Source organism: Acanthaster planci, linkage group LG06, assembly GCF_054643075.1.
Source record: "Acanthaster planci isolate LZ-2023a linkage group LG06, COTS_SCS, whole genome shotgun sequence".
Lineage (NCBI taxonomy): Eukaryota > Metazoa > Echinodermata > Asteroidea > Valvatida > Acanthasteridae > Acanthaster > Acanthaster planci.
This window is the reverse complement of record NC_141782.1, coordinates 4,733,146-4,743,618: the sequence shown is the minus strand read 5'-3', so window position 1 is coordinate 4,743,618 and position 10,473 is coordinate 4,733,146.

Below are 10,473 nucleotides of genomic sequence, written 5' to 3'. Positions count from 1 at the left end.
CTCAAGTGGTGGAAGGAATCAGTGACTGTGAAGCGGTTTTGAGCACCATCGATTTAAAGCCTGCAGTCAACAAGAAACATCCCAGAAGAATCTTTACTTACAGTAAAGGCAACATCAAAGGTGTGAGATCTGATTTTAATCTCTTTCATGAGGAGTTTTCCAATGATACATCTCAGAGGTCCACCAATGAGAGCTGGCTACTGCTGAAAAAAAATTATTCAGCGGACAGTGGAAAAAACCAGTCAACCCTGGATTATACTCTCCCTCAAGTGAATGATCAGAAAGAAGGCTAGAATGTACAAGAAGGCAAAAGCTTCTAATTCTAGAGATGACCGGGATCAGTTCAAGTCATTTCGTAAGACTGTGCAGGAAAATATCCGAGCCTCATACTGGTCATACACTAACCGCATGTTAAATAATCACATCGACAAGCAGAAGAAAAATTTCTGGTGTTTCATCAAAGCCAAGCGGCAAGATAATTCAGGCATTAACCCTTGACACATAATAACAGGATGGTTTCAGGCAACAAAGGCAAAGCCAGGATCTTGAACATGCCATTCAAATCTGTCTTCACCTCTGAAAATTTGTCTGATCTGCCATCAATGGGCGAGACTCCTTTTCCTGAGGTCCAAGATATAGAGATCTCTGTGGATGGCATGTGTAAATTGCTGAAGAAAATCAACATCACCAAGGCAACATGTCCTGACTTAATTCCAGCCCGCTTTTTGAAAGATATGTTAGAAGAAGTTTCCCCTATTTTGGCATCTGTCTTTCAGCAGTCACTGGATACTGGTGAAATCCCTCATGACTGGAGGATTGCCAACATAGTGCTCATATACAAGAAAGGGGATCGCAGTGTAGCCGCCAACTACCGACAAGTATCGCTTACATCAATACCATGTAAAATCCTTGTAGTCCAGTCAATCTATGGTTTGACCCGAAAAAAATTGCAACAATGTTTTTTTTTGCTGGATAGCATTTTGGAAAGGTCTCCTGAACAACATACTCAAAGTATACCAAAGTATAATTAGTGGAGAGGCCTCAAATATATCGTAATATGCAAATTAGATGCCGCCTTTATAGAAAAATCCATTTTCACTATAACCCTACATCTAAGCATCCAATCATTTAAAATGAAGTGTCTAAACCCATGTTTTCAGGGTCAAAGCATATGCTAAGTATATTTTTGAATTAACCAAGGCAAACGTTGCAGGAGGGCACCACCATCAAGTACATTGTGGACATTGCCAGCTGGTTCTGACTGATCATGTTTAATAAGTTCCTAAATCGCATCACCTAGCGCTAGTTTATTTAGTTCCCTGAGGAGTCAAAGAGGGCTGGAGGATGACTGCATAGCTCATACTTAAACAAAGGTGCTGGATCTTCTTGCATGTCACCAGCAGCTATTACGCTAAGCTGTTGGAAAGCAAAGTGACAGATGAAGTTCAAGTCAGATAAATGTCATGTGATGCAAATCTCCCACCGCATAAACAACGCCAACTTTGACAACCACCTGGGTGGTGATGCACTGACGCCAGTTAATGAACATCCTTACCTTGGTTTAACCTTCACATCCAAGCTGTCCTGGAAGAAACACATATCAAACATCACCTTAAAGGCCAACAGAATGCTCAGGCTTCTTAAGTGGAATATGAAACACTGTCACCCACGCATAAAACAACAAGCTTACACCTCTCTGGTTAGACCACATCTAGAATACTACTCAACTGTTTGGAATCCCCATCATCAAACTACAATCAATCAGGTTGAAGCCATCCAGAAGAAAGCAGCTAGATTTGTACATAGTACTTACCAGTGAACAGAAAGTATGAGTGAAATGCTGAAAAACCTGCAGTGGGCTTCACTCCGAGTTTGAAAATGTAAATGGTAAATAGAAGGCTTACACCTATTTAAGCTTTCGCCAACAGTTTCAATCTCATGCGATTTAGTCCAAAATACCACAACAGTAGCATCCCGATTCAGTAGCATCCTGAATTTGACATAAAATCAGCAGACTGTTCAACACGCGCATGCTTCACTTGAAAAAAATCTCAGAAAATCCCCAATTAAGGGGCAAAAATTTCTTTAAAGTTATTAAATTGTGCTAAATTATTATAATTAGAACTGTCGTGTTTTTGTAATGCAGACCAGTAACAATGTTGGCTGCAGGAAATGGGACAAGAAACACCCCTGCTTTTACTGCGATATATACCCCAGGCCAAGCTCTCCTGTCATCTCGAGTCTTGTCACAAGGAAGGAAGAGACGTGGTCGAGATCACTTCCGAGACTAACCCTCATTTCAGTTAGAATCTTCTGTTGAAAATCCACAATATGGGTAATCACAGCCACAGTTGCCAAGTTCTTCATGAAGGTCATGGTGTGCTCCTTGCTGGGTATAGGCCAAATCACGAGGTATCTCCCATGCATATTGACCATGCATATTGTGGTAAAATTGGGGCCCCTTACGTCACTGGTACAGTCTACCCATAGCTTCCCCCCTCTGAAGATGTGGACAAGTCCATCCGGTCCTCCCACCCATTTTGTTACATGTATCCTTTTATTACTAATTCTAGTGGGCATGCCTTAGTTGGGTCACCCCACCTCCTTTGTTATGTGTGTCCTTTTGTTATTAATTCAAGTGGACATGTCTAAAGCAGTATCTCTCACCCATTAGGTTTCTTGCTTTGCTAATCTGGGTTTCCTACACTGGGTGTTGGCCCAGTTAAAACCTAAGTGCCTGGAATTTTGGGGGACTCCAGCATTTGGGTTCAGTGACGTAACATCTTGTGGAAGGCAAGGCTATCGCCGTGTTTGGGTTTGGAGAGATTTTCACATAAGTTGATTAGTTTTAATTGCCTCTGGTTAATTTGTTTAATTTTTCTACCAGTCACCAAGTCCTGTTTGCATTTCACAATTCGTTATGAACCGCTTTAAATCCTGCCAATAATTGTGGGAAAAGCAGTTAATAATTTTGGTGATTTTCTAAATAAAACTTGACTGTTAATGGCCAGCAAAGTCTCGTCCACGCTACAATCCATTGTTATGACTATTTTATGTGCATACTGATATGTGGCGACATGTGTGCCCTTTGAAGCCAGCACCCCCTCCACAGACTGACAGCACCAGTAAGATGGCTCGTGTGGGTGGACAGGCCGCTCACAAGAGTGATTTGTTGAAACCTGTTGGTGTGTCGGTTCAGGTTCTTAGTCTAATGAAGAGAGATGATGTGGCTTTGGTAAGTCAAGAACGACACATTGATTGTTGACCTAGTCAAGCGTGAATTCATGAAACTCGGGCACGATGTAGATCAGCATGGCAACATCCATAACAGGGTACGTGAATTGGGTTGATTCATCATACAACTCGGAAAGAACACCCAGCAACCAAATGCATCACTCGAATCATTTGTGTATCCGCACCACCTTTCTGATATTGTCCAGGCCGTGCACGATATTGCTGGCTTCAGAGAAGACAAACAGTTGTATGATGTTCCATCACTATGGCACTGAAGATTGGTTATTCCGTCAAGAAGTGTGTAGGATTGGTGTATAATTGGTTGATTTGGGCTCAAAGAATTACCGGAAAGACCGTAACAAAGAAAAAGAAAAATCCAGAAGGCACCCTACGTTATTTTTTTAAAAACTTGCACGGGCCCACAGACAAAGACGCACTGGACAAATATTTATATAGAAAACAAAATACAATGAATTTAATGCAAGTGGAGATACTTGTCCCAAATCACCGCCGAATCAAAATATCTGGTTACTAATTTTTGGTCACAATATGAACACAGTGTGCATTGTATCTCACAACCAGCACGAAGTTAACATTCACAGTGATCCAGAATACAAGACATGTGAAGGGGGCACAAACGTGTAACACTACAATTTCAACTTATAAAGAAAATCCTGGACGGTAAAAGGAATGGTTTCTCAATCAGACTATAACAATTTGTATCTCAATCAGACTATAACAATTTCATTTTTTTTACGGGATCAAGGTAAACTACGCCACATAATAATCTTACGATGGCAAACGCCGAGATATGAAGTTTGAACACACAAACAAACTAAATGAAAGTTAACACAAAGGAATTAATGTCAAGATCAAAAAAAAAAGAAGGAACTTAGTCCCATTCGCTTTGGTCCTCCCAAGAATGTTCGTTAATCGAATCTGATCCGGCGAGTGAGCAGTCAGCGAGAAAAGTGACGGAACGCGATGTATTGAAGTTCCGACGTTTCCGCGACAGACAAGCAAGGTGGTGACCAGGAACAGCGTCACTCAGCAGGAATCAGGGTTATCATGGGGGGTACATCCAGCATACGGTGGGGTCCAGCACTATACGAAAACAGCTACATGAAAACGACGACGACTCAGGCCAGCAATACAACAAACAGGAACGAGGAGCGGCGAAACTTGACACTCAGCAACTGCTTCAGCCACGGTGGAAATGCATACTTGGCACCGTGCTGGTCGCAGGGGGTGAAACAATGCTCAGCGGTCCATGGTCGAAAAATCCTCTCTAAATTTTCGGACGTGCAAGAAAAAGTTCAACTCCAAAAGGAACTCCGGTGGCTTGACGTGTAAGGCAGAAGACGTAGAAAAGCAAACAGTCTCCCAGAATGTAAAAAAAAAATAAGCGAAATTTGTGGGTAAAAATCGGCACAATGTACAAGCAGATCACCGATCGTGGGTGAGGTGAAGCCTGAGAGAGAGAAAAAGAGCAAGTAATTCGATCGGCCGGAGAGGGGCCTAGTGCGGAGGAAAAGCGCGTGTGTAAATAATGGACTAACAATTCGGAAGCCGATTGGATAGACAAAGGGTTGCTTTTTACATATGCATAAACAAGTACATAATTATAATAAAAGGTCGGCTCCCGGGTCAAGAAAGGAATGCGGCTACAAGGTTACACTAATGTACATGTACAAAGTACCGTGTGGCTGCTACAAGTGTGCACTCGTCTTGAAAGGAATTGCCTGAGAGTCTCGCCAAAAACACAAAGCGGAACAACTGGAAGAGTTTTTGCAGTTGTGTGAATTTAACCGACGAGACCTTGTGTCACACTGTCACACGCATACAGAACAATGTACCAAGAAAGCTCAACAAAGTCACCACGCTCTTGACAAATGCTGATGTAGTCAAAATGTCATTGTTCCTCGATCAAGCTGGCAACTGGGAAGTTGAACCCCTCCAGGGTACTCGAGGCAAACAAATCAGTCTAGCTTGGAAGAAGTTGAACGAAGTCACACTGTGCCACCTCATCATGTTCAACCACAGAGGGCATGGGGAGGATTCAAAGATGAAACTGGAAGATTTGCACAAGCACAGCACAGCCAAACTGGAGGGGGAATGTCTGTTGAGTGATTTACAACGCCATTTGTGCAAGATGTTCTGTGTTGTCAAAATACGAATAGATGGTAAGAGGGGCTGCACTGTTCCTGCAGTTCTAAGCAGTAGCATGGTTGAATGCTCTGGTCATAAAGAGACATCAAGCTGAGTTTGTGTGTGTTGTCTTCAGTGCTATAGGCTGAGCCCCCTTGAACGAATTGTCCTGTCTGATAGAATGGGAAGTATGCCCTCCATGTGCAGTTTCTACATGTATGGGTGTGTGTATATGAGCGTGTAAACGCGTTCAATCGTGGACCTATAACAATAGGGGACAATAGGGTCCACGGTAGTAGTAGGAGAGGGACAGTTCTGGAGCACACGCCCCCTTTTTACCCCGTTTTTGCTCAAAACCCTTGGGTAGTACATCGACTCAAAAAATCGTGGGAATCTTTTTGGTGAGAAAAAATGGGCAAAAATATAAATTACGTGAACCCTGGTTTTTGCCCACCAAAAACCCCTGGGTAGTACATCGACAAAAAAGGCCCAGCTGTGAGGTGCCGGGTGAATATATACATTCTGAGCCAAAACCCCCTTTCACCCATCACACTCACCGCTCGCTTCGCTCGCTCACCTTTTGACCCCGGCGCCGCTCGCTTCGCTCGCTGTAAACAACTCGTGACTAGCGCCGCTCGCTTTGCTCGCTTCACTGACCTTGAACTTTGACTAGCACCGATCGCACCAGCAATCACTCACAAACAAAAAGGGACTTCCCGTCGCTGGCCCGTTATAAAAAACGAAAAAAAAAACACTACATAAAAATAAATGGTAGATAAAACTACAAACGTGAATTGTTATTTTTGCAAAGACACGAGAAATTCAATCAACTTGATAGATTCGTACGATTGCTTTCGTTGTTTAAATTCCAAAAGTTTACGCAAATGCATCGATTGTAAAGAATGCCACAATTGTCATGAATGTCAAGACTGCGTCAGATGTAAGGACTGCTCCACCTGCGACGATTGTGGTAGATGTATAAATTGCGTGGCTTGTTTTAATTCATACGACTGCAGAAATTCAAATGCCTTGGACAGTTGCGAGGACTGTTACCAATGCAGCAATTGTATCGAATGTTTTGGTTGTACCTACTGCACCTGCTGCGTAAATTGTGTCGAGTTGGAAGGAATGGATCACGTGGTGCTCGTAGACGGCAAGCATAAAAAGCTGAGGCACGCGCGACAAAACGAGCCACTGCCCGATTCATCGTCTAAACTCGACGCGGACTTATACAAAATTGGATTAATTACTAAATACAACGCTGACGTCGAACATTTAATTAAAGTAGAAATTCCACCCGAATAAAAAATGAAAAAAAAAATTTAAAAACATATATATAAATTAGAACTATGTCAACTCAAATATACATCGTCTCAAATGACCACGAACGTCTACTAAATGCCGACAACAAAAACCCAAAAATTACCTATGGCCCATTTGATCCTAAATATTTAGTCATTTTAAGACCAACAAAGTGTTTTTCTAAGATCGCTTATAACCACAAAGGCCAAAACAAACAACTATTTATTAGACTCGAAGACCCTTGTTACGGAGTCAACCCAGTTTACAAATATGGTACTAAGGAACCTACTGGTCAATATCAAATGTGTTACCAGATATCTCCCGAGACTGAATCGTTGCTATTACGTGTAAATGACGAAGTTTATAAATATTTTGAAAACTTACCAGATAAGATGCTAGAAGATCTCCCTGCGAGTACGCGTAACTCTTTTAAAGTGTCTCAAAAACTAGACGACCTACCCGATAAAATTAATTGCTTAGTTAAACCGGCTTTTACCGATAAAAGTAGGATGTACGTTAAGATCGACTATGATGCCTTTTTGGTGGACAAGTCATTTGAAGAAATCGATCGCGCTCTTTTTGTAAATAAAAAATGTCACGCGCGATCTTTGATTTCTCTTAGAGACATTTATCTCGGTGCCCACGGTTCACTTTCTTGCGGAGCGAGCGTTAGGTATCGAGTTACGACGGCTATGCTCACGGTTAAAGAAAAACCATGCTTTTTGGAAGCGTTAGGGGAAATGAAAGAAAGTGAGTGATTCTGATTAAAGAAAAGCCGTTTGATTCTGATTAAAGAAAAGTTAGTGAAAGTCAATTTAACCTCGGTTATACCAACCGGGGTTAATTTTTTTTTTTTTTACTTTAAATAAATAAACCCTTATATAAAATGACTGACGCGGAACTTTGTCACTTGCTGAATCTAAAGGAAGTACACATAGCGGAATCACAAAAACAAAGTCAACCGATGCCAGCTTGTGATCACCAAATAGTTGAAATAGATGAAAGAAACACTTGTAAACATTGCGGCCTAATTTTTGGGTTCGCTTCGCTCACTTCTTACACCCCAGCATACATGGGAGATCGGTACTTTAATCATCACGTTTGGAAGAAACCATCACCACCAAAATCGATAAAAACGTTGCAGAAGTATAACATTTCTTTTAAAAACGGCGAAGCGGGTGAAATAGAATACAAGTTAAACCGAGTTTTAAACGGTAAGATCTCCAGAGGTAAACCGTTGAAGGCTTTAATCGCGGTATGTTATAAAGATGTCGCTGGGGAAACCGAATCTAAAGTGAAAAACCTTTTTCTCGGATAAGCACTGGAAAAACGCCCTCGAAAAGTTTAACCTCGCCAAACAAGACGTATAGATTGACCAAACAAGAAACGTATATAATAAAATGGAGACTCACACGTTTTACTTGACCGAGAGCGAGCAGACGTTTAGATTGAAAGACGAGATCAAAAACACCAAAGGCGACAAGGTCGTCCAAGTAAAGAATATTCAGTTTGAAGCTGGATATTTTAACGTAACAAACGCGACTGAAATTGAGTGGGATACAAACTTGGACGGTAGGCCCGCGGGGGTACTTGGCGAACGACCTCCCGGTATACCCTCAGTGGAAAGAACGGACGCATCTCCCAATCCAGAATTAGTACAAACAGCTAAAAACAGATTGATCCAAGCAAATAAAAGAGGCGAGTTAGCTGAAGAAATCAGAATCATCGCTGATGAAATTGAGCAGCTAAACCAAGAAATCGCAACTTTAGAAGATCAGTTAAACCAAAGACAACCATTTGAAACGCGAGCTCGTTTAGCTTTTGATATCGACGATAAAAAAATCAAATCAGCTTCACTGCTCGAGGGACAAAGACAAGCTTTAGATAAAATCTACGAAGGGAATCCCCCGACTCGACCTACCACCACCACCAACGTCCCCATCAAACCCACGAGACCCAGAAGAGAATTAACTAAAAGACTGTTTTTGACGGGGCTAACTGGGCCTATATACGACAGACTTCATTCGCGAAGCTCATCCTAACCATTACCCGAGGGTCAAAGAGGAAGCATCGTGGTATCCCCCGGTTATTATGGCATAGACTGGTTTCACTTTTTGTTAAACTCGATCCCGGGCGTTTCTTTTAAGGTTCACTTGGAATCTAAACGGGTCACTTTGGCCATTACGGATCCAAATCTCAAGTTGCAACTAAATAAAGAAGTGTCCAAGCTATAGAACTTACCCAAAATAAAACCTTTACCCAACGTCATTTACGAAGGCAATTACGATTTAAACCCCTTGAAACTCGCGTTTATTCATTGCGAACAGTTAAATACATTTGACAATTTTTATAACGGGCAATCTTTAGACTTAGTGTGCGTGATAGCTACCGAGCCTAGCACCCGTAATCACTGTGAAACGCCTAAAAAGTTAATCGACAGGAACATCAGTGAATTGACTTTTTCTGTTAAAAACGATAGAGGCGAGCTCTTGAATAACATCGGCAAAATTTTAATCGAGTTAGACATTTTTTAAAACGCGTAATTATAAAAGTAATAAGATGACGACTAACGTATACCCGGAGTTGACCTTAAACTCGGCTGAACAAGCGGAAACCAAAATTTACAGACTCAGAAAGATCGAAGAAATTAAATCCCAAATCCAAAGAGAACGCGACGCGAGGGAAAATAGTTACAAAAAGATCAAACGACTCTTAACCGCGCTCGGATACGTGGAGTACGGCGTGGAAGCGATTGGAGCCACATCGGCAGCCGTAGGCATTCCCGCCATTTTGGGTGTCGTTACCGGACCCGTCGGACTTGTGATGGAAGGCATCGCTATCAGTGCTTTTGGCGCTTACGCGGTTCTAAAGTACGCCTTCCGTAGACTCACCCACAAAACTAAAAAACATGACCAAATTCGAATTTTGGCAGACGCTAAATTAAACACCATCGAGGAATACGTATCTCACGCGATTGAAGACGGTGACATATCCCAGGAAGAATTTGTCCTTATTTTATCCGAGCTGAAAAAGTTTAACGAGATGAAAGAAAAGATCAGATCGCGTACGTCTACAAAATTGGAAGCGAGCAAAGCGAGCGAAACGTCTAAAGAAGAATTCGAACGCCGGGTCAACGAAAGAGCAGAAGCGCTAGCCAACGAACGGGCGGTGACTTTAAAAAAAGATCTTATGAAAAAACTTGGCGAATAAGCCTTACAAAGTCGGTTAAATATCAGGAATCTCCACCCGCTTATCAAAACTTGGTCTGTCCGACGGCCCCTCCTTTAAAATTCTTTTAAAATAAATGGGAGGCAATTTTAGTATTCTAACAATTTTAGTCAACGAAGACAATTCCTTTACAGCCGAGTTTCCAAATTTAACGCACGCGTATAAATTACCGAAAGTAACCACGGACGAAGCGGTAAATAGGTGGTCTACCGAGTCGATATCTTTTTACCAAAATCAATTTAATTTCGCGGTCTATTGCGCGACGACGGCCTGCGGTGTGGGTTTTGATCTGCTGTCTGACCCTAATCCGTACGTCTCGGCTTTATTTAACTTTCACGTGTATTACACCGTACGAAAAATATTTTACGACTGCGTGATGCCCATTCCGAGCGACGACGTATTTGACGCGTTACACAATAATTACGACCATCGGAAGTTTACCGACACGTGCCTTTTATACGGAATAGACCCGAATAAATCGTATAAACAAACAAGAGACACTTTGTCGAACGGATTAGGCACCGCTTATTATTATGAAGCGAGCGGAGCGAGCTATATACC